We start from the raw sequence: 26,010 nt of genomic DNA, 5'->3' as shown, positions 1-26,010 counted from the left end.
AAGTCTGGACAAAGGAAATTTTTTAATTTCTCAGGTAATTCCAATGTGAAGTCTGGGCTGAGAATCCTCTAGCATATCACTTGCACATCTATTACTATATATTTGTATTTCTCTTCTACTAAGTTGTGAGTTTTTGAAGATGAGACTATGGTTTCCACCTTTGTATGCTAAGCACCTGAAGAGAGTGCCTGATACAAAGTCTGTACTCAAAATTAGCTGATGATAAAGGCTGTTTCAAAGGATGGTTATTTCAATTCAATAGCTATTAATTGCCTACAGTGTGCTGAACTCTGTATGTGGTGTTGCTATACAAAGGTAAATAATACAGGGTCAGCCTTTAGAAGAATTTCTATCCAATGCAGTGCTCAAAAGTGAGCACACAGATAGTAGCATCAGGCTACTACATCTTAAATTACTCTTCCAGAACTTCCAATATTCTCAATGAATAGGGCAAGTCATTCCTTCCTTAAGTTAATACTCCTTTACCATAAGTAACTGAATGCATATTTTTTAAATAGGGTCTCACGGGCATATATTAATGAATATGTAAAGTCTAACTATAAATAGTTCTCTTTTGTTTTTTTTTCCTTTATACGAATATTTAAAATATAAAAGGGTTTTTATTTTATCTGAGCTCCAAAATAAAAATGCTAAAAGAATCCAGTAAGTTTTACTTTGGTTCAGTATTCAAGGAAAGGCAGGTGTTCACCAAATAGAATGAGAAAATTAAAAGCAGTCTAACTGTAGAAAGTCCCTTTGAGCCACAAGTTTAAATTTTTTAATGGTTTTACAATCTTCTCAAGCTGTCAATGGAAAAAAGTGGCTTGACATTGAACACATACCAAGTCAGTAGCATAACTATTTTATAATGTCTGATTGGTCACTGAAAAAAATAGCTTAAAATTCAATCCATGTGATGGAAATGCCACTTAGAAAAAGACCATTCATACTGCAGTGCTGCAGGAAAATTGTGGTTATAACAGTTCCCATTTCATTCAGCAGCGGGATTTTTAAAGAATTACAAATGGAATCGTTCCTAGAATATTGCATGTTGAGTATTATTAATATAAATTTTACCATCATAAAATTCACCATTAATAATAAGAAAATGTCATTATTTTTTCATCTTACAGGTTTAAAAAAAACTTTATATGTTAAATGAAGATTCTCAGGCTAATTTATGGAAACCCTTTGGGAATATGCATTCATAATTCCTCTAGGAAATTCACATATTAATTTAACTGAAATGTACTGAATACTTGCTATTATTGTTTCTCATAGTAGAAGGGGTTTGCCAAAGTCATAGATTTTGAACTCTATTTGGGAAGCCTGTGAATGGATATTAATGATTAGAGGTTACAGTATTACAGATTCCCTGAAATAGAAGGGTTTATAATGTTGAATAGCTGTCTTAACCCTGCAAAAGAGAGAGAGAGAGAGAGAGAGAGAGAGAGAGAGAGAGAGAGAGAAAAGGAAAAGAATCAAAATAAATCAACTGGTGAATTTTTAAAATTCAAAACCTGTTACAGAAAATCGTTATGAAAGGATAAATGGACTTCAACCACATTTAGAAATCAGACACATCTCCTGTATATCAGTATTAGACAGTCTTGAGGCCTATAAACTTTCAACTTTTAAATCTGTGCTAATTTCAGCTAAATGTCAATTGCCTAATTTTGAAAAATCCAAACTCACTGATTTTCTTTTATGCCTATTTTCCTATCTACCTCTGGGCTTCTTCCTTGTCGATTAGCAGTTTCCAAAATGAAAAGGAAGGGACAGGGAAAGAAAGCATTATAAATCAAACAGAATTTGCCCAATCTTAGTAATCAGCTTTGAAAAATGATTTAGTAGGTTTACTTAGTTTCTTAAATAAAACACAGCAGTCAGAGTTTGTTTTGTTCTATTTTTTAAACAGACTTTATTTTTTAGGTTCATAGCAAAACTAAGCAGCAAGTATAGAGTTGCCATTTAATCCCTGCCTCCATACACACAGCCTCCCCCACTATTAACACCCCCTACCAGACTGGTACAATGAGGAACCTACATTAACACGTCATCACCCAAAGTCCATAGCTTACCTTAGGGCTCTCTCTTGGTGTTGCATATTCTGTGAGTTTTGACAAATGTATAATGACATGTATCCACCATTATGGATATCATACAGAACAGTTTCACTGCCATCAAAATCATTTGTGCTCTGCCTGTTCATTCCTCCCTCTCCACAACCCCAGGCAACCACTGATGATTTTATCATCTCCATAGTTTTGCCTTTCTAGAATACCATACAGGTTGTGCTCGCTTCGGCAGCACATATACTAGAATACCATACAGGTGGAATTATACCATATGCAACCTTTTCATACTGAATTTCTTTGACTTAGTAATACATAAAGTTCCTCCATGTCTTTTCATGGCTTGATAGCTCATTTATTTTTAGCACTGAATAAAATAATAATCCATTGTCTGGATGTATCACAGTTTAACCATTCATTTTCTGAAGGACATCTTGGTTGCTTCCAAGTTTTGACAGTTATGAATAAAAATGCTATAAACATCTGTGTGCAGGTTTCTGTGTGGACATAAATTTTCATCTTAGTAAATACCAAGGAGTGTGATTGCCAGATCATATAGTAAGACTATGTTTAGTTTTGTAAGAAGCTGTCAAACTGTCTTCCCAAGAGGCTGTACCATTTTGTGATCAGTTAAGAGTTTGTTTCTTCGCGTTCTTGCCAGCATTTCGTACTTTGGCCATTCCAATACGTGTGCAGGGATCCCACTGTTGGTTTTCTAATTCCCTAATGATTTATGATGCAGAGCATTTTTTCATATGCTTATTTGCCATCTTTATATCTTCTTTGGTCAGGTGTCTGTTTAGGTCTTTGGCTCATTCTTTTATTAGTTTATTTTCTTATCGTTGACTTTAAGAGTTCTTTGTATATTCTGGACAACAGTCCTTTACCAGAGTTGTATTTTAGAAATGTTTTCTCCCTGTCTGTGGCTTGTCTTCTCATTCTCTTAACAATGTTGTTCATAGAGCAGAAGTTTTTATTCCAGTGAGCTCCAGCTTATCAAAACTTCCTTTCCCGGATTGTGCCCTTGGTGTTGTAGCTAAAAAACCATCCCCGTCCCCAAGCTCATCATCTAATTCTGCATTTTATATTTAGGTCTGTGATCCACTTTGAGTTAATTTTTGTGAAGGATATAAGGTCTGTATCTAGATTCATTTTTTTTTTTTGTACGTGGATGTTCAGTTGTATTAAGGTTTTAATGTTTGTGGTGTGACCTGCGTCTTTTGTGATAAATGCTTTTAAAGTTTTATTACATTTATTTTTAAAATCTACTGCAGAGTTAACATTAGCAACAGCTATCAAGGCCAAATAATCAAGAATTATAACCATGATGTTCATGAAAAGAATACCCTTTATAAAGACATCAGACAAATACACAAGAGAACACTTTTATAGGAACCAGAAGAAACATTTCCCTATTACATTTTAAATTATATCTTACTGGAAAAATAGTGACTAGTGATTTCACTATTAACTTGGGTAGTATTAGTAATTAGTAATTAGACAAATTCACACCTACACCTAAACAAACAAAATGCTGTCTGTACATAGGATGGCATAGTTCCTATAGCAAAGTCCAAGCCACTGGTTTACAGAAATGTTGAGAGGAAAAGCAAGGAAAAGAAATATCTAGAATGCTCATTCAGCCTCTAATTTTAATAATTTATATATCAATCTCTGTATACCCACTTTAAGCGTTACTGCTAAAAAATTTCTAAGGCTACGGGCTTCTCTTAGAAGGTAAACATTTATCCTTTAAATGTGAAAAATGCACATTTAGCATAAAAAGATGTGTGGTATGAAATATTAAGAGTCATTGTGTGATACTGTGATACATTAAATGTCTTTTCCTCAGTAAGCAAGGAATATCCTTTTCACTGTGTGTTCTTAGGAAAAAAAAGTCAAAAGCTGTGGTGAGAGTGGGGGGGGCGCCTAGGTGCACACATGCCTATGTGCATACACATGCTCTTTTTCCACGTAAGTGATGAGGAGGTAGAGAATTTTTTTCCAGGACTTTGAGAACCGCATATTTATATATCTTCCTAAATCAAGCAAAAGGTAGTAGTATTTAAAATGATGAAATATACCCAGAAATGACAGGAACAAAAATCACTGGCAAAAAAACTTATGTGATATAGAAAAGAGAGTTAAATATGTGTGTGGAGAAGTTACACTGATTAAAGTTTTGGCGGATAAAGCTCAATGCACACACATTATTTCAATAACTTTTCCTTTTGGGGGGCATAAATGAACATATTTTATTTTTCTATCCTAGGTATATTATTAAAATAAGCAGATTTCCCCTTTTTCTTTCCATTCAACCCCTGATCCATTTTCCAGTCCCCCAGTGATTCCATGTCAGCATGCTCTGTTTTTGACTAGACAAATAGTACACAGATTTATTCCTACAGAAACAATCTCTGGTAAAATCGTAGTGTCTGCTTGAATAATACCCAAAGGTTAACTGCATGCTTTCCACTGGCCAGAAATAACTCACAGAAAATGAATCCACAGAGCAGTCAATGGAATATTATAACCCTCTTAGGGGAGCCATTGGACTATGAGAGAAATTTGAGGTGGAGAACCAGCCTTTATTTTACACACACACACACACACACACACACACACACACACACAGAGCTGTGTATGTTATAAACTCTAGTAAGAATTAGACTATTGATCTGTGAAAATTTTTCACTTGAAGTCACATAATGTTATCTTAATATTCCTTTCATCCACATTGTATCATGGTGATAACATTAAAAATGATATTCATTTATTACAGTTGTAACAATGAGAATGAACTAGATTGCAGTCATTCTAAAATGAGGAGGGACTGATGTTACTTCTTAGATATAAACTGATATGCATTGGAAAGTTGGAAATATGGGATGTGTGTTCCTTAAACTACATCCCAGAACTTATTTCAGGGGGAAGAAAAGTCACACACTTCCAATGCATACAGGGATTCTGTACTTCTGAGATTAACTGTAAGCATTACTTTGACAAATTTCTTTTACTAAAGTCACTTTGAATTTGGTGGCAGGGGTAGTGCTAAAGGTATGGACAAATGAAGATGAAAATAAATATTTTTAGAAATAAAACTCAATTTGTCACACGGGAAAAATCATTAACTTTTCAAGTAAGAATGTTTGACTATTGTTATATCATGGTTCTGCCAATGTGCAGACTCATCGTTTTATGCGGACATGTTATGTCCTAATTTTTGTGTTATTTTTGGGAGTTCACACACTTTTGAAACTTTCTGTGAACATACTTGGATCTAATGTGCCTGAAAACATAGAAAGGTGATTTTCATAAAGGAAATCAGTGCACAATTAAAGGTGGAGACACATTCTCAATTTGCATCAATCCAATTTAATATGTCCCTTAAAAGTAAACTTCATAAAGATTTAACAGTGTTCTAGCCTAGGGATTTGGAAAATCTTTTCCCCTTCCAAAATGATATTCCAGGGGATTTCCAGACCTTTCTTCCCTATTATGCTTGATAGCATTCTATCTTATCACCTCAAGTTCTGATATTTCCTAGAATATCTACACACTTACACATAAACACACTAACAACTATATCTACATTGTGCTTCCTTTTGCCCTAGTTACATTTCTCACTTCATCTAAATTCTGGACCATCCATAATTTCTTTTCCTCCTAATTCTAGGCAAGGGCAGAATTTACCATGTCAGGACTGAGAGTGACAAAAGGCAGAATGAAGGTGAGAAGAGCATACCCATGAAAATATGGATCTCATCCCATCATCCTTGCTTCAGAGGTGATGCTCCAAGAGACAAAATAAGCCATCAGGTTTGCTGCCAGGCGGAGTGCCTCTGAGAACACAGGACCCTCCACAGGAACCTCATCTCAAGTTTCTGCACCCTTTATAATTATTATTTCCATGTGCTTGTATGTCTTCACATTCTTAATGAGTAAGACAAATGAAACAAAGGGGGGGATCAGAAGATAAAAATGGAGTCCTCCCTACACAGCCCTTTCTCTCCCTGTGTAAATTAATAAGTATGAAGATTTTTTAAAAACATCAGTAGGCTTCTGTGTTCTTCAAAGACAAGAAAAAAAAAAGACACTATTGACTTCGCTCTGTTCATGGAAGGAGACAGAATTAAAGAATCTGGTGGAAACAGGCAAAGCCAACAGAGGGTAATCATGCAGCCAAATTCAAGCCTCAAAGGAACACAAAAAGGATGGAAGATTCCTGGACAGAGAAGTGTGCTCCTATTAGAGCCTTTATCCCCAAGTCCATATTCCCACTTCTTCCCCAGCCCTCCAGACCCCATACCCCGAATGCAGCACCACAAGCACTAGCTTAGAGCTTATGAAATGCCAAATACTGCAACCATACAGGGGGTTCTTATTCCAGTGTCAGGACTGGGGTGTGATCAGGGCCACTGAACATAAAATTTTGACTGAATATTCCTTTCGTTTAATTTTTTGCAATGTTATTCTTTATGCACAATACCAAGGCTAAACAGAACATCGTGGGTCAGGACAGAAATACAACCACCACTGACAACACTGCTTTTATTCATTTGTTCAATAGATACTCATTAAAGCACTATAAGGATGTGTTCCAATTTGCAAGCAAAGGAGAATAAAAGGTTCCTTAAAGGACTGCAGGTTTCTTAAATCAGTGATTATCTGAATATAGGTGTGGTTAAATTGTATATGTCAGAGTTATTCATTTTTCAACTTAGATAAAATGTTCTCTTCCCATAAAATGGCAAAGAATGAATTTTAATTCTTTTAATCACCGCTATTGACTTACTATGACTTCTCCAATTAGATGTACTAGGGTAAGTTTTTCTTACTTTCAAAACATAGATAACTTATATCTTAATTATTAAAAGAAATGAAATATTCTCTGTCTCTGTCTAGACAGTTATGTATACACACAGAGATCTCTCTATACATACATGCTTACACATATAGAGAAGAGATAGAGATATCTATATCTTATAACTGATACATATCTGTATCTAATTATGTCTTATATCCCACATCTAGAGATATCTTTCTATAGAGGGAGACCAAGAACCTTTCATTTTTCTTAAAAATTAGGACAGACAGACAGACAGACACACACACCCCTTTACTAATAAAGGTGTAGGGAGTGTGTGTGTGTGTGTGTGTTTGTGTGTATACACACCTATACCTCAAAGTAGAATATAAACTGGGAGAGTACTAAAGATTTTTGCCAAAAGAGTAATAAATAGGAATGACGTAATCTGAAAGGGACTTTCTTCCTATACAATTTTCAGACGATTTATTTTAAATTCATAAGATGACTTTCTAATTTGAAGAAAGCAAGCCTGTATTTGAAAAAGACACTATACCAAAAGATTTATTTCTGAGTCCAGCTTCAGATACAGGGAAATGTTAAGAGACATTTTTAACTTTCAAATTTAACTTTCACATCAATAAAAAATACCACATGATATTTAAAAATCTCTATTATACCACAGAAATAGAATGTTATGATATTTAATGTTAACTACTCTATAAAGATTTAATTTTTGTCAATGCATATTTTAATTGAAAAGACTCATAAAGGTTGAGTTTATTTTAAAAGAAAGGAATGAATTAAGGCAAAATGATATGATATAGTTGAAGAACTACAGTGGACAGCTGAAAGCAGTAAGTTGAATTTCTGACCTCTTGTCAAATTCTAATTAATTGTTTTGATTTTAAATTTACATATCTGAATATACAATATTTTAATATGAAAGAGTTTGGTTTAAAAATGTTTGGCATTTCTCATAACACCTTAAAAATGTAACATTTATATATGGGAACCTGGGTGGCTCAGTCAGTTAAGCATCTGCCTTCAGCTCAGATCATGATCCCAAGGTCCTGGGATGGAGTCCCACATTGGGCTCCTTATTCAGCAGGGAGTCTGCTTCTCCCTCTCCCTCTGCTTCTCCCCCACCCCCACACACTTGTGCGTGCACATTCTCTCTCTGAAATAAATAAAATCTTTTCTAAAAAATTAAAAAATAAAAATGTAACATTTATATCTGTAATATTGTACTCGGTACTACAGAAAAGTATTTTCTTGAACTCATTAGGAAAGCATAAAAGGCTTTTATTTTGACAACTTCTACCTATAAAATTATCATCAAAATTGGAGTTTTAAAAATATGATACAGCCTATGGTTTACAAAGTAATAATATGGCTATTATCTAATCTTAACTATTTTCATATAGTAATATAAGGCCCTTTTCTTGAAAATGATATTTACTTTGAGAACCAGTTTCTAAACAATTTCATTTTCCCATATAATTTCATTTATTCAGATACTTACACTTCCAGTTTTCTTTTCTATAAGTAGAATATTTATTGTTATAAATAGTATTCCTAGAAAGACAAATTATCTTAAAAAGACTCAATCCTGGAGTTTGTAAAATGTTCGTTATTGGACAAGAAAAGCTCATTCAGATTTGTGACATGGAGGCTGACATAGTCAGGACATTCTCAATGTTCATGGTTTACAAATACATCGCCACCATGATGACAAATCTTCAAACAGTCTTGGAATAATTTAGACCTCTGGTATTCTAGAACTCTAAATAACTATTCTAAATATATATGTAAATATATGTGTATATACTCAATTAATACATACATATGCATATAGATACTTTTCCCCAAATAAACAGTATTATAACAGAAAAAAAGTAAAAACCTAATGAGTGACTAAAAGCCACTGACTTGATTTAAAATCCAGTCAAAAAGATCATGCTTCTCTGTCATCAAAGGAGCATAGGCTGTATGACTACTGTCTCATTCTTTCCCACACTTGTATCCTGATGTCAGGAGGACATATATTTGGATTTCCAAATTCTTGCCTCCCTAAGGGAATTTTAATTTCCATACAATTCTCAGTAGTGAATATGACCCATCATTTCACACCATATAACATTTCTTTCAATGTAGCAGATCCTAAAGACGACATATTTAACTGAGTCACACTAGCACATGATACAATGCACTGTGAGTATTCGGGTTATAGCTCTATAGAGGCAAAGAAAATATTCTAATGACATACTTAATTTAGATGATAAAAATACCTTTTTTAAACATTTCTCCTTTTTCTATTTTCATATTTTTGGCAAGAAATAAATACTTAGAAATCTCCCAGAAATGAATTTAAAAATTTAAAAAGTCAAGATGTTAAACTCTACTTTTTAAATTAAAAATGTTAAAATTTACATTAAAATGGTATAGATTTTAATGCCTCAAATTTAGAATGCTTCTTGGGTGCCTAATTTATACACAGCCTGTTTAAATACCATGTAATCTTTATAGAAAAAAGAGAAGCTAGAGATACTGTCTTCAAGAATATTCCTTATTTGCTTTTAATATGGAATGTCAAACTAAAAACTACACATTTTAGATCGATTTTGTGAAAATTTTCAGCTGTAATTATTAGAAAATGGTCATTCTTAGGTGACAGATGAGTCCTATTTGTAATCCTTTGAACAAAGACATTTTGCTGATTATTATACATGTATATTACTTTAAAATTTATATCTTAAATAGAGAATAAAAACCAACAGGGTGTAACTTCTGCAGATAATTATATCTTAATTTATATTAACAGTATATCTAGGAAAAAACTTCTAAGAAGTGTTTTGTTATTGTTGTTGTTGTTATGAAATAACCCATAATATGCAGATGTGGAAAATCCCTATTTTTCCAGTGGCCAGATGTTTGGAACTTGTGTTGACTGAACCATAAAAATGGCTGACTCTACCACTCTACCACTAAGGAAATTAAACCTGAAAGATATATTTCCTTGTTTTGTTCCTCTTCCTTTCTTTCCCTCAAATTACCTGCTTTTGCCACAACTTCAGATTCCCTTCACTTATACTTTAAAATTATTTATTAACCTCTTAAGCAAGTGAACAAGATAGTCCTAAGGAGTTATGTGGCTGAAAGGTGATAAAAAAGAATGCTGTACCACAGCATTATTATTATTATTATTATTATTATTATTATTATTATTATTATTCTTGCCCTGCATGATTTAAAGGTTTAGATGTTCTGGAATGGAAAAGATGTACTGGGAATAAAATATACTTCGACCTGTAGGTCTAAGGCCATGTTTCCTAAAGAGACTATTCCCACACCAATATGATCCACCACTGAAACCCAAATGTAGAGAAAAATACAAAAACAAAACAAATAAAACTTAAAAAAGGAAAAACTGGAAAATATGCTTAAGTGTTGGAGAAGTTAAAGTCTATCAGGAACACAAGATTTAGGTATCTTAATTACCAGGAATAACAGCCCATCAAAAGTACTTCACAAAATACAATGACATTTCTGAGAATTACCTGGAAAACTGATTTTCAGTACGTTTAATACCTAAGAACATTCCTCCTACAGATTCTGCTAATATGAAACGGCTTTTGAAATTCTGAGAAAAAAACTGCAGTTTTTTTCATCTGTGACACTGAATCACACCCTGTCAGCGCCATCTATCAGTTGCAGTTTAAACTGCAATGAAAAAGAGATTCTAAAGGCCTCTGACTATAAATAACCAAAATAATTTCTTAAATCATGTAATATGCAGTTCTGTCTAATATGAAACAATTTGTTTTGAACTTACCACTTTATATCTTTTCTATGTCCTCACAATTAATGATGTAAGTGGTTTCCAGTTAGTTGAAACTATGTAGTCACATAATCCATGAATATGTAGAGATCTACACGTCACACAAAAATGCAGTTTCCTAGATCAATTACTATTTGAAGTTTCAATCATTTTCATCACAACCAACATTTTCTCTAGGACAATACAGTGTGCTCAGAGTTTGTCCATGTCTTTCTAACTGTGATGGTATATCATGCAGTGAATATTTTACATGTCATTGGCCCTCCCAAGGGTCCAGAAAAATCCTATCTTCTATGGTAGTACAGATATGAGCTTGACATTTAAAGGCCTAGAAGGTTAGTCTTTATTTTTCTCTTGTGATACTTGAAAATAAGTGAAATGAAACTTACTACTAAATCATTAAAGCATTATCACAAGATGTTTTCATATAGCCATTTGGTTTCAAGCCTGTGGAATGGGAAGCACGTTATGCTACATTTTGCATTAGAGCCCTTGCTTTAGTTAAAAGACATTAAAATCTGTCATGGGCATGTGGTATATATACCCTTCTCTTTCCAAAACTAACAGTCAATTGGCTCCATTCTCATTTCCTTCTCTCCTTGTCTTCTTCCTCTTTCTCCTCCTCTTCTGGCAGAAGCAGAGGAATTATTTGAGCATTTTGAAATAAATGTCCTTCTGGGACATGTCTCTCTTTTCACTACACAATTAGAAAAGCAGAAGAGGCTATGCAGACTCTAGAACCACTTCAAACTGTGAGGCTGAAGGGTGAGCAAGTTTTCAAGATGAAACACAAATGCCTCCCCATGGTAATCAAATTGGCTTTGGCACTTGAATCTACTCTGAAGACTGAAAAAGATAATTTGCTTATAAGCATAAACAATAAAATGTTGTACACATTAGTAATTTGCCTCAAGGTATTTCTTCTTTCATATATAATCTCCATTATGTATTACAAATGAAAGGAATGAAAAGAATATTTGTTGGATCATAAAGCTCTATTTGGTTGACTTCTTCTTTAAAAACTTTATAAAGAAGTTTAAAGGCCCACAAATAATGTTCCAATTTTTTTTTTTTTTTTTTTTGCTTTTAGCAAGAAAGAGTATTCAGTTTGCACTTGTCCAGACCTCAGCAATATAAAGGCCTTTTCCTTTTTGGGAAAGGAAGCTTTTTATACCCTTGGTTGACTTCACGAAAAACAATCTGGGACGCAAATGTAGGCAATTTAAACTAGCCGTTTGGGTGAAAATCTCTCTGTCTTCATCTCACTCAAAATATTACCTAAATGTAATCTGAACCATTTAGAGTAGCTCTACTTAAACCGTGTTATGTTTTCAGTAGTAAAGACTGATAACTTGATAGTTCCCAAGGGTTTGATTCTTACAGTTTAAGTACAGAGTTGACATTACATGCTATTTTTCCGAAAATCCCCAGGGCTATGTTAGAGATGAGATAAGTAAAGATGTATAGAGCTGTTTAAAAATTTGTGGGTATCTTCAAACCCAGTACTATTAGCCAACCTTCCTATAGGTCTATTCATTCTCACGCTAACATAATCTTTCCACTGGTAATTAAAAGAAAATAACGAAAATTTGGCTTCAAAGTTCTAAATATTATATATATATATATATATATATATATATATATATTAATTGTACTCTGAATTTGCCATTAAAAAACACTTTGTAGGTATTATTTTTTTTGGAGGTTCTGTGTTCATTTTTTTCATTCTCTCTCTAACTTAGAATTTGACTTTTATTACCAGTAGGGTTCTTAATTCAGGCCATCATAATTTATCCTCTCGGCATGGCTCCCCTCCCCAACTATCTCCCTAACCTCAGTCTCACCATTCTTCAATACATCTTTCCCAAAGCTATTAGACTGATATTTCTAAAGGGTTTACCTCTCCATCGCTGCATAAAAATATACACTGGTCCCCAACAACACTCCCTCATGACAAGACTTCATATTCCTACTTCTCTATCTCAAACTTGAAATTCAGCTACACTGAACAGATGACAGTTATTTTAAAGATCTTGAGCTCTCTTGCATTCTCTTTCTCTCTCCTTCTGGCTCTCTCTCCCCCACACACTCCTATCCCCCAAACTCATATGTTTAGAGCATCCTCTCTCATTTTTTAGTACGTACTAAAATGACACTCCTATGAGAAATCTTTCCTGACCTCTTGAACCCATCAGAATGCATACCTGAACCATTCAGTAACCATATCACTGGACTAGAGACTATGATCAATATAAGTTCACTGAGTTAATGAATGGATTGGATGATGGAATAAAAAAAAAATCAACTCAGTAACTTTAGAAACAAGGACACTGAGAGGTAGTTTAAGAGACCTAAGCCACTCTTTGGGAAAAAAAAAAAAAGCATTATAACTCAGACGACAATTATTCAGTGTTCCTTCCCCTTCTTGTATCTTGATAGCCGCTCCTAAAAATTCTTAGTATCAATAACATTAGTTTATGACTAAATCTTAACTACATACAATGGCCTGGTAAGAATAATACGCTATGCTTTTTTTTTCTTTTTATCTAAACAAAGTGTGTAATCTAGAACAGCGAAGTTTGAATTTAGCAGCTTCTGCCCCATGCCTGAGGTAGAGAACACAGCTTTGGGAACTGTGAGTGACAGCCCTACCTATGAAGTAATCAGGCTGCCCACTTAGCCCTCTTTTCCATGGTTTCTTAAATACTTGGGGTTTCCTGAATTTTTTTTTTTTTTTAAGGTTGGAGAAGTACAGCCAGCTGGCTAGAATCTGCTTCCCATGTGTTCTTAATAACTTTTATTTCCCTAAGGGCTGGCCTATGCTTCTCAAACCTGGCTACACAAGAGAATCACAGGGGTAACTTTTAAAAAAAAATACCAATGTGTGAACCCATAACCAAAGATTCTGATTGCTCAGAGGTGGATCTTGGGCAACAGTAGGTTATAAAACCTCCCACCTGATTCTAATGTGTGGCTAGACCTGACCATCTTTTACTTTTCACTTTTTCAGGTGAAATACCAGAATGGCCTGACCTTTAATTCGATCTGCACATCATTTCTGCACACAACTTCCAGGGCAGGGGATGCTGCATGCTCAATACATACTGACTAGTCAAATGCGGAAAAAATGATGCATTTGAGAAGATTATTCTTTCCTTCTGTTTTAGTTTGAGATTGCGGCTAGTCAATTATGCCTACGAGGACCAACTGGAAGAGAAGAAATTGTATTCTTTACCATCAATGTGTGACTGTCTTGAAAAGAATATACTGGAATCTTAGCCTTGATTTTGGAAAGCCCTCCCTCCACCTCTGGAGGCTGAGGCCTGTGGTCAAAAAAATGAGTACAGAACAGGTAACCAATTTCCCCAATTTATCTTTAATTCCAGATATTTTCTTACTAAATTCCCATTGCTCTAAACTCAACTCGCCCTTGCATGGATTCTGTGATCTGATATAGGTCCTATATCCATCTTAACTGTTAAAAAGATACTGCTAGTATTAACAAAAGAGATCAACGAGCTACACTTCACATAACAAGGGAAGAGATGATGGCACTTCACTAACAATAACAGAGCTAACAGCACTTTCCTGCCTATGACTGCCTAATTAGTGACGCTTCTTTTGAGACATTAATTTTGGTATTAGTGGGGGTTAAGGGAAGAGATTGCTGCTAATGTGCCAGTGATATTCAGAGGGTGTTGGAGAGGCTATATATTCTGAAGGGCGGTGGCCAATTTCAACAACGTGTAAACTGATAATTAAACAGAGAATCTGGCTGTAAATTAAATGTACTGAGTGTAGGGCTTAATGAGCATACGCTAGAATGAGCGACCAAGAGAGAAGAGAGAACGACCAGGGTGATTCCGGTCGCCGCAGTCTGGAGGCGGAAGCAGACCTAATCCACAGGAGCAGGTAATCGCTGCCCGCCGGCCTCGCCTCCGTGACCGCGCGACGGCTGCTTACCCTGGCCGACTACCACGACCGCACCAACTTGACAGCCCAGAGGCCTACCTGTCGCACAAGAAGTTCTCCTGTTCCGCCCTGCCGCAGCGTCTGCGCGCCTTCGCCCACACCTTGGCTGCTGCTGAGTGCTCCCACAGTCCCGGATTGGCAAGGTCCCCGGGGACCTCAGGAGTCCCTTCCGGCTGGCGCGCTGCCTGCTGGGCGGGAATCCCTCCGCCGGAAGCCCGCCTATGCGGCCCACCCCCCAGCGTAGGGCTTGGCGACCTCTGGGGCAGCCTCAAAAACCAAGCACTGAAAGAGTGGCCCCCTGGCTTGGCAGATGGCCGCCCCGGTCCTGTCTACCCCAGTCAGCCGCCACCACCTCAGCCCACAGCATTTCAGCAGCATCCTAACGCGCTGCCGTCCTTGCTGACGACGCCCCCTTTCCGTTCTGACAAAGGCGTCCAGACCCCCAATAAGGGGACCACAAGTACTGCTGTCTGCCCACCTTCATGGCCCACAAGTTTTAGTGTTTCTCGCAGGCCGCCGAACATGGGAAGTGAGCCAGCCGACCCACTATGTACTGCAGACCGCTTTTCCTGCGCCAGCTGCTCAATCCACGAGCGAGGGTCGGCTTACCCACCCTGGAAGAGACCGGACAACCCTCAGGCCCAGGCTGTTGGTAAGTCTTAGTTCTAGGAACCTCACCAAGCAGAGGCATCTGCAATGCTGCCCACTGCAGCCCCCGCCAGGACCCTTGGCACTTAAAGAAGTTCGTTTGATGAGCGTGGAGTTGAAGGAACCATCCATGGACAGGATCCTGGTGACTTTCTGGTTCCTGGGAGTCCTTGCTAAACTCCATTCGAATTAGTACGGGAGATTCCCCTGTATTTATCTGAAACATTTATTTTAACTTAGCTAGTTTGGGTTCACTAAAATAACGCTGTCATTAACTAGGAAGAATAATAAAGAGTTCCAGAATATAGATAGAGATCTATGTACTTTGATTTTCTTTTGGTACAAAAGGGGTGTACTCTTGGATGGACAAGTTTCCAAGGAAGGCTTTTCACCAAAAATACCAGACTGTGGAAAGAACCACAGGTTTATGTGACGCAGGAAAAGCAAGAAGAAGTTAAAGACGAGGGAAGCATTTTAAAAGTTACTGATACTTCGTATCAGTTATTTCTTTTTATATAGTATAGATCAGAATATTCTTCCCATGACCAAAAATACTCTGTATACTTTTAAAAGGCTTCATGCATAAACTGGTAAAAAAAAAAAAAAAAAAAAGAAAGAAAAAATGCCATCATTTTGAGGAATTATGGTAATGATGATTGTTAATACTTATGGGCCAAAGCAGTAACAACAACAGTTATATGGAAGATTAACACTGAATTGTGAAAATTTCATAAAATATTATCATACTTGTCATATGGATAAGTAAACCTAAGCTTAATTGATTAAATCACGTGTCTAAAGTCATATAGCTGAAATGTGGTAGATGCAAATCGCAAAACCAATTGAGTCCTGTTTTAGAGTCTATGATCTTAACCACTCTGTTTTGTTATACTTAGAGGAAAACTTTTCTCAATTTCTGGAGTTAAAGAAGTGGAAAATTATCCAAACTAGTGGCAATGCAAACCATCTGAGAAGGGAGAGTCAGGGAGTGTGGCTTTCTGAGAAACATTTCATCATAGCTGGTATTCTTGGGAACCCTAATATAGACTTTGTAATAAAGATTTAACATGAAAAAAATTTTTCTCGATAATTCTGTGGAGGGTTGATCAGAAAAAAAGATAAATGAGAAGACTTTTAGTAATTAGAATGAAATAAAGACAATGTGGACTTTGGTTATGGTTTCAAGATTTGTAGAAGTTGGTAGAAGAGAAAAAGTTACAGACAACTCTAAATTTTGAGACTAGTGGACTAAAAAATTATGGTGCCATTGGGAACAATAGGAAAATGGAAGTATCTATTTTTTGATGACAGGAAGAAAAATAGTTCATATTTTATTGGTGGTAAAATCGAATTGTGAGGAAAGATGTAAGATAGATCTTATTCAAGTGCCTTATCTACCTGTTCTGTTCTAGGCAGACCTTCTGAGTAACTAGCTCAGAATCTCAAACATCAAATTAACACTTTACCTGGTCTTACTCTAGTCTTTGTCTTATTCTTTGGGGTCTTCTCATCCCTTATCCTTCTTTCAATAGCTGGATAGTACACTATGTTATGCCCTGATATCCTATCTTGTTTCCCACATGGATCCAAGGTCATGGAGACCTGTAACTTAACCCAGTGGTTAGAGTTTCTAACTAGCAGTAGCTCTTTGGTGCTAACTTTGTAAATACTTTTATCTTTGCTTACTGACTGATATGCTTAACTCTCTGGGTGCCATATTTTGCCTATCACCTAATATACCACCTTGAAAACTTTGCCTTGTAACCAAGGTTCCAAAGAAATATCATCATAGATATCTTAACTAGTTTCCAGAGACTAGCAGTTTCCAGTAGGGCTAATTCTACTTGGGCTGTAGTCCAAATACTTATTTTCTTTGGGTCCCCCACATATCCAGAATTCCTTGAGTTTATTTAATAGAGATGAAATTTATTGCTATAAATCTATACATTAATAGCCAGTATACCATCATATTTCCTTTCTCTTACTTTTTAATCTGGGAGTCAGAAAAAAGGGAAATCACCAATAACCTCACAATTTTTCTTTCTAGTTTACACAGGAAAGTCATTCTTATGTTTGACTTGGTCAAATCCATCCCTCATAAGTAACCACTACTGAATTTGCTAAATATGGCTTCGATATATTTATACATATGCACATATTCACTTTGATACTTTTATTATATTCATTGATTAGTTTCTTAGTTTACAAATTGGAATCACACTGCACACATTGGTTTGTGGCTTTTTTTAACCACTTAAAAAATTATAATGTATAGATTTAAAGGTCAATACCTCATTCTATTTTGCAGTTTTATTAAACTTTGAATGGAGGTACTATGATTTTTTCTCCTCATTTTATTGTTTACTGACACTGAAACTGCAAGTAACATTTGCAACAAATACTGCTCTGCATGAGGGTGTGAGGGAGTGTGTGTTTGTATGTGTGCTATCATTAGTATAATTGAAGAATAGATTTTTTTTTAAAGATTTTATTTATTTATGTGACAGAGAGACAGCCAGCAATAGAGAGAACACAGCAGGGGAGTGGGAGAGGAAGAAGCAGGCTCCCAGCTGAGGAGCCCCATGTGGGACTAGATCCTATAACACCGGGATCACACCCTGAGCCGAAGGCAGACGCTTAACGACTGCGCTACCCAGGCACCCCTGAAGAATAGATTCTTAACAGGTTGAATTAGTGGGGCAAAGAATAGGCTAATTTTAAAATTATATACATATTCCTAGATTACAGGAATCTGTAATCTAGGATTCAAAACCCACATCTACTCACACCAAATATTTATCAGTGCCCTCTTTACCACACCCTGGCCAGCACTGAATGTTATCAATTTTTTAATGTAATTAAGTAGCTGTTTAATTATGTTAAATTAATGAAGATGAGGGTCTTTTTATTTTGATGGCTATTTACATGTCTTATTACATTAATTTGCAACTTCATTTCCTTTGTCATTTTATTTACTTAATTTTACTAAATTATTTTGGAAATTATTCACTAAGTTTTATGTCACAGATTTTATTAAGTATCATACATAAGAGCTATTCTTTATTAATATGTTCGTGCCATCTTTAGTATAATTTGTTAAGATTAAATTTATTCTTCTGTTTGAATATATTTTAAGCTTTATGTCTTAAGTAATTGTTTTGGAATGATTAAAAATATATTAAAGCAGTCACAGTTGATTTTCTTTTTTGGATTGTAATTAAGCAAAGACTACATAGAGAATTAGATTTCATTTATCCCAATGCACATACAATTACAACAAACACACACATGCTAGACTTTAAAAACATGTAAAATATGTCAGCCTTGTACTGTTTGCTCTTAATCACTGCAGTATGTTAAAGGAAATTTTAAAAGTACTTAGCAGACATAATTGAAGTACTTACAAAGAATTTAAAAATTAAGATTATGCTTGCCAGAAGTACTGCTTTATACAGTTTTTCATATGCTTTATTTTTAAGGCACAGCTGATTTTTAGCATATTTATAGGAGAACAAGTATACCCACTATGTTCTCTCCCTACAAAATATTGTTTCAAAACTTTACATTGATTATAAACATAATAGTTATTATAATGGGAGCTTAGGACTAGATTTACAGACAATAATCAGACTGCAGTGTACATGTTTTTTAAAAATGAGAACTAAGGAGTTAGAAAAATGAATAGGAAATGAAAAATTATAGTTGGAGACAGATGCTCACAGAGCGAATCCCAAATTACTAAGTGAACAAGATAAATGTATTTATACAGCAAAAATTTCCTTCACTCATTTTCTCATCTTTTTTTCAGCCCAATCTCCCTTAATTCCTCTAGGAAAATGAAATCAGTAAATAGAGTTGAATAGGTCTATCTGCATATATTAATAGAAATCTATGCCATTCTTTTATTATTTTTTTCTATGAGTAAATTAGATCAGCTAGATACTTCTTTCACCAGTCCAAAGCATCTTGGGTCATAAAAAAGGTATCTCTAAGAGAGTTTCAAAGGAGATAATTCTTGGTGTCCTAGAATTATAGCCAACACAAATGTCCATTGTCTTCTAAGTGAATAGTTGCTATGCAATCAGGTTAAACATTATGTACGTTAGAATCAATATATTTGAATTGATGAATGAATAGCCAATATTTACTGAATACTTATAATATGTGAAATACAATGATGAGCGAAACCAGAAAGTTTCTTTCATGAAACTCAAATATATTGTAACAAAAACACATTTTAATTGGTTTTATAATAATATATAAAGAATATAATTGTATAGTATAAATAATGGGCTTTGGGTTCTCAGCTAGATTCTTGTCCCAGCATTGCCACTCACTAGCTATATAACTTTGGGCAATTTATTTGACCTCTTAATTATGTTGTCAGAGATTATTTCCTTCTGTCATTCCAGAAAGTATAATAGGAAGAACACTGAACTAGAAGTAGCATTGTGGCTTGGTTTCCCCTGGAAGCTCCATATACCTACACACTCCAGGCTTCAGTTTCCCTATCTATGAAAAAAGGAGATTTAATCAGGAAATTTATTAAGCCTCTTCCTTATTTTAAGACTTATTAAAGACTCTTTGTCTTCACACTCAGGTTCACATTCATAAGGTAAAATTAGCTTTCTTAGTGTTCCCTCATTCCTTTATTTTTAAGTTCTCTTGCAAGGCTGTAGTTTGGAATCAAGGAGCAAAAGATGTTGTAAGTTTCAAAGTTTCAAAATCATTTATTTACCAGAAAAAACCTTTGCCATTAGATTTCAAACACGATAGGAGTTGTTTTAAGAAACACAGTCCACACTACAACTTATTTCCCAAGGGCTCTGTAAGAAAGACCTCTCCTAAAACTTACATTTTTGGGAAAGGTGGAGCTGAACTCTCATCTGTAGAAAACATCTGTCAGAATATATGACTCATTGCCAGAAGCCCTCTTTTGGAATCTTTTCTTAATAACAACAATGTATAACAAAAAGATGCTTTGTATTTCAGTAATGCCTTTATTTAGACCACCTTTCCAATCCATTTATAAACATGTCTAAGAAACACAGGCTATGTCTAGACTATCAAACAAAAAAGGCACCAAAATTGAACAGGAAGAGTGTTACAGCATTTCTTAACTGCTGTATTCAGTAGTCTGAATATTCAGAGGAGTTTATTCCATTGATAACTTTCATAAAGACTATAGAAAAAAGTTCAAATCTTATGGCAGCAGATTTCATTTAAATTCTTCTCAATAGGTTTAGACATATGTAAAACGTCTTTACTAACAACTATGACTGGTGCTGGTAGCTCAAAGAAATGTAGCCTATGCAGCACTCACCCACATAAAAAGACAAAAAAACAAGAAAGTCTGTTAAAATCTTTCACCCATTTTAAACTGCATTATCTTCTAATTATTGAATTAGATTAATTCTTTATATATTTGAGACAAATTTCTTTCTTAGATACAGGTCTTGCAAATATTTTCCCCAGGACTTTTTTTTTGGTTTTTTGTTTTTTTAACAGTGTCTTTTGAAAATCAAATGTTTTATAATTTCATATAAATTTAAGAAACAAACTGTTAATTTCTAAAATAAAGTCTACTGAGATTTTGGTTGGAATTACATTAAATCTAAATAAGAATTTGCAGAGAATTGGTGTCTTAACAATCCTGAGTTATCCAAATTATGAATGTAAGATATTTCTGCATTTTTCAGATCTTTATTTTATCCTAGGTAGGTTTTGTAATTTGCAGTGTATAAAACTCACACCTCTTTTGTCAAATTTCTACTGAAATATTCCATATATTTGATATTATTATAAGTGGCATTATTTTCATAATTTCAATTCCCAATTGTTCACTAATATAATAAAAATATAATTAATTTTGTAAATTGATCTTGTATCCTTGCACTTTTGTTAAATTCATTTACTAGTTCTGGTAGCTTTCTTTGTAAATTTTGTAGGGTTTTCTACAAAGATGATTGCCTTTTATTTCTTTTTCTACTTGAGTACACAGGCTAGAATCTTCAGTATAATGTTCAATAGAAACAATGGTAATGAGCCACCTTGCTTTGTTTCTAATCTTACAGGTAAAGCATTCAGTCTTTTACTATTAAGTATAAGCTATTAGTTTTTCATAAATGCCCTTTGTCAGGTCTCAAAGATTTTTCCCACTGTGGATATTTGAAAGCATTCAACCAGACTTCACAATGAACACAAATGTGAAACTATTATTTAGAGGCAAAGGATAAGGTACAAAAGCAAAAAGAGACTGCAGGCAAGCAGCAGGTGTCTGAAAGATATTCCACAAGGGCTGCTATTCATATGCATATACCACACATGTACCATTCATGTCTCCATCTTGAACAAGCTGATCTGAGCAAGGAATTTTAGCTTCAGGACAGTTCCCTGAGAACCTTTCATTGGCCATTTAATTGGTCAAGCGATCTTGTCAAAGTGGTTATGCCACTTGCAAGCATCACAAAAGCAACTGACCATTGGTGTCATCAGGAGAGTTTCAGACCTTAAAACAACATGCAATAAACTCCGATGCCTTTAATGGTCTAAAAGTCACAAACCAGACATTCAGGGGGCCCTAGAGATAAAGAGTTTTTTCTAGTCTAGTAGTAAACCAAACCATCGGTTCACTTCCATTCTTAGATTGCTGGAAGTTTATCAGAAATGGATGATGTATTTTGCTAAACATTTTTTTTTTTTTTTGCACCAACAGGTGATCACATGGTTTTGCCTTTTTGAGCTGTGAACAAGGAGAATTAGATTAGTTAACTCTCAAATCTTAAACTAAGCAGGCATCCCTGGGATAAAACCTATTTGGTTTATTTTCAGATTAGATTTGCTAAAATTTTGTTAGCAATTTTTACATCTATGTTCATAAAGACTATTCATCTTTAGTTTTCTTGTAATGTTTTTATTTGGTTTTGGCATCAGGATCATAATGAGTTCATAGAGTTGGGAGGTATTCCTTTCTTAACTTTCTTGAAGACATTTAGTAGAATTGGTATCACTCTCTCCTTAAATATTTTGTAGAATTTTCTAGTGAAGCTTTCTCATCTTAGATTTTTCTTTACAGGAAGTCTTTAACTAATAATCCAACTTCTTTAGATGTAGGGCTATTCAAATGAGCTACTTTTTGAGTGAACTTTGTTGGTTTGTGTCTTTTAAGGAAGTTTTCGATTTCACCTGACTTGCCAAATTTATTGGCATAAAATTCATATTCCCTTATAATCTTTTGTGTGTGTGTTTTTTTAATTTTTAAAAAAATTTTTGAGAGTGAGTGCAAGTTGGGGGTGGAGGGGTAGAGGGGTAGAGGGAGAGAGAGAATCTTAACCAGAGTCCACGCCCAGCACTGAGCCCGATGTGGGGCTCAATCTCATGACCCTGAGATCATGACCTGAGTCGAAAACTTGACTGACCAAGCCACCAAGTTGCCCCTCCTTTATTACCCTTTGAATATGAATAAAGTTTGGTGTGATATCATTTCTAACTTTGTCTCCTCTTTTGTTTATCAATTTGGTTAGAGGTTTATCAATTTTATTGGTACCCTCAAAGAATCAGCTTTCACTTTTGTTTTTTTCATACTGATTTTCTGTTTCCATTTATTTCTACTTCTCACATTTATTATGTCAGTTCTTCTGTCTCCATTGAGATTAATTTTCTAGGATTTTGTGTTTCTTAACATGGAAGATTAAAGTACTAATTTGATAATTTTCTTCATTTTTATAGGTTTTTAGTGCTATAATTTTGTTTCTAAGTACAGTTTTAACTGCATCCTAAAAAAATTTTGATATGTTGTGTTTCATTTTTATTCAGTTCAGAATACTAATTTATTTTTCCTGTGTTCTTTGACCCATGGATTAAAAATTTATCTTGCAGTTTCCAAATATTTGGGGATTTTCCCATTATCTCATTGTTATTGGTTAACTAATTTAATTCCATTTTGGTCAGAGAACATTCTTTGTTTAATTTGAGATGTTTTAACTTAAGACTTCTTTTCTGGGGGTGCCTGGGTGGTGCAGTCGTTAAGCGTCTGCCTTCGGCTCAGGGCGTGATCCCGGTGCTCTGGGATCGAGCCCCACATCGGGCTCCTCTGCTGGGAGCCTGCTTCTTCCTCCCACTACCCCTGCTTGTGTTCCCTCTCTCACTGGCTGTCTCTCTCTGTCAAATAAATAAATAAATAAATAATCTTAAAAAAAAAAAAAGACTTCTTTTCTGGCTCAGAATATAGCTTTTCTTGGTAATGCTCTTGTGTACTTGAAATGTGTACTTGAGGGGTGCTTCGGTGGCTCAGTTGGTTGAGTGACCAACTCTTGGTTTCAGTTCAGCTCATGATCTCATGGGTTGTGGGACTGAGTTCCTGCATCAGGCTTGAAACTCAGCAGGGAGTCTGCTTGAAGATTCTCTCTCTCTGCCCCTCCCCCAACACCTGCACACACATGCTCACCTCTGTCTCCCTCTCTCTCTCTCAAATAATCACTAAAAAGAAAAAAATGTGTACTTGAAATGTGTGTACTTGAAATGAATGTGTATTCTGTATACTAAATGGAGTGTTCTGTAATTATCAAGTAGTTTACATTGACTAGTAGCTTTGTTCGTGTTTTTAGTATCCTTAAAGAAATATATTTGTTTTATCAATAGAGAGAAGGATGCAATCTGGCACTTCGTGTGTGGATTTCTATATATTTTTTCTTATAGTACCACTGGTTCATTTTCCATCTTTTTTGAAGCTCTGTTATTTGGTGCATACACATTTAGTATCCTAGGGCTGGATGAAGTGATCCCCTTTATCATTATGAAATGACCATCTTTATCCCTTTTATTAGTTTTGAAATCCATTATGTCTGAAATTATTATAGCCATTTCAGTATTGTTTTCACTAATGTTAATATGGTATCTTCTCCTATCCCATTTTTACCCATTAATGTCTTTATATTTAAAGTGAGTTTCTTTTAGGTCATGACAGTTGGATCTTATTATTTTATCCAATCTAACAGTCTCTGTCTTTTAACTGGAGTGTTCAGACCATTTATATTGAATGTGATTATTGATATAATTAATTAAATGACTTCCTTGTTATTTGTTGTTTAAGTGTCCCTTTTTTTGTTTCTTTCAAGTTGAGTATTTTAAGATTTATTTATTTGAGAGAGAAACAGAAAGAGAGAGAGAACAATTGGGGATAGAGGCAGAGGACAAGCAGACTCCTTGATAACTGTGGAGCCTGAGGCAGGGTTTGATCCCAAGACCCTGAGAGCATGACCTAAACCTAAGTCAGATGCTTAAATGCTGAGCCACCCAGGTGCCCCTCAGGTTGAGTATTTTTATGATTCCATTTTTATATCCTTTTTGGGTTATTAGCTATAATTCTAATTGATGGCAAGTAAGCACATGAAAAGATGCCCAACATCATAAGTCATTAAGGAAATGAACTACTACACTGACATACCACTATATACTCATAGAATGGGTAAAATTAAAAAGTCAGATAACAACAAGTATTGGTAAGGAAGTGAATGAAGTAAATAGAACTCTCATGCATGGCAGGTGGGAATATAAAAGTTGTACAACCACTTGATAAAATTGTGTGGAAGTTTCTTAGAATGTTAAACACACACTTATGTTATGATCCAGCCATTTAACAGCTAGACATTTATCCAAGAGAAAAAAAGCAGGTGTCCATATAAAAATTTTACATAAACATTCACAGCAGCTTTATTCATAGTAGTAACTTGAAAACAACTTGAATGCCCATCTAAAGGTGAATGAATAAACTGTAGAATATCTATGTAATGGAAGTCTGGACTGCAATATGGATGAATATCAAAATAATTATGTTGAGTATAAGATGCCAGATAAAAAGGGGCTCATAGTGAATGATTCCTGTGATGGTTAGTTTTATGTATCAACTTGACTAGACCATGGGATGCTCAGGTAGCTGATTAAACATTATTTCTGGGTGTGTTTGTGAGGGTGTTTCTAGAAGAAATTAATATTTAATTTGGTAGACTGAGTAAAGCAGATGTCCCTGCACATGTAGATATCATCCAGTCCATTGAAGGGTTGAATGGGACAAAAAAAGGCCTATTTGAACTAGGACATGGATCTCCTGCCCTAAGTGCTCCTGACACTCAGGTCTTCAGATCTGGACTGGAATCTATACCATTAGGTCTCCAGGTCTCAATCTCTCTTTTTCTTTCTCTCTCTCTCTTTTCCATTTATATTGTGGGTTAACTATATCTCATTAACAGTAAAAAAAAAAAAAAAATCAACATAAGATATTTTATACTAAATTCAAAGTAGAAAATGGAGGAAATCTGTGTTGTAAGAGTTCCAAGAATTTGATATCATTGAGTACTGGGGCAGTTATAGGAGATATGAGACTTAAACTGTGTCTTGAAGTTAATGAATATTTTCATGAAAGGAGTTTATGATTAAATGGACCCTGGTTTTGGATGGTGCTAAACACCAGCAATTTCCTATAACTTTACACTAAAAGAACATCTCCATATGGTACAAGCAGAAAACAATTGTCTTCTATATCACCTTTGCCTGTTTAAAACTTTTCCATGGAGATAGTTATGTCCTGTCCTCTGGTGACATCTAAGGGAGCTCTCATGTCTTTATCTGGCCTTATTTCAGTAGTTAAAATGTCCAGACCCATATAATTG

This window comes from Ursus americanus, chromosome 3, assembly GCF_024610735.1.
Source record: "Ursus americanus isolate L20-20 chromosome 3, mUrsAme1.1.p, whole genome shotgun sequence".
NCBI classification, from domain to species: Eukaryota; Metazoa; Chordata; class Mammalia; order Carnivora; family Ursidae; genus Ursus; species Ursus americanus.
This window is presented reverse-complemented; position numbering follows the sequence as displayed.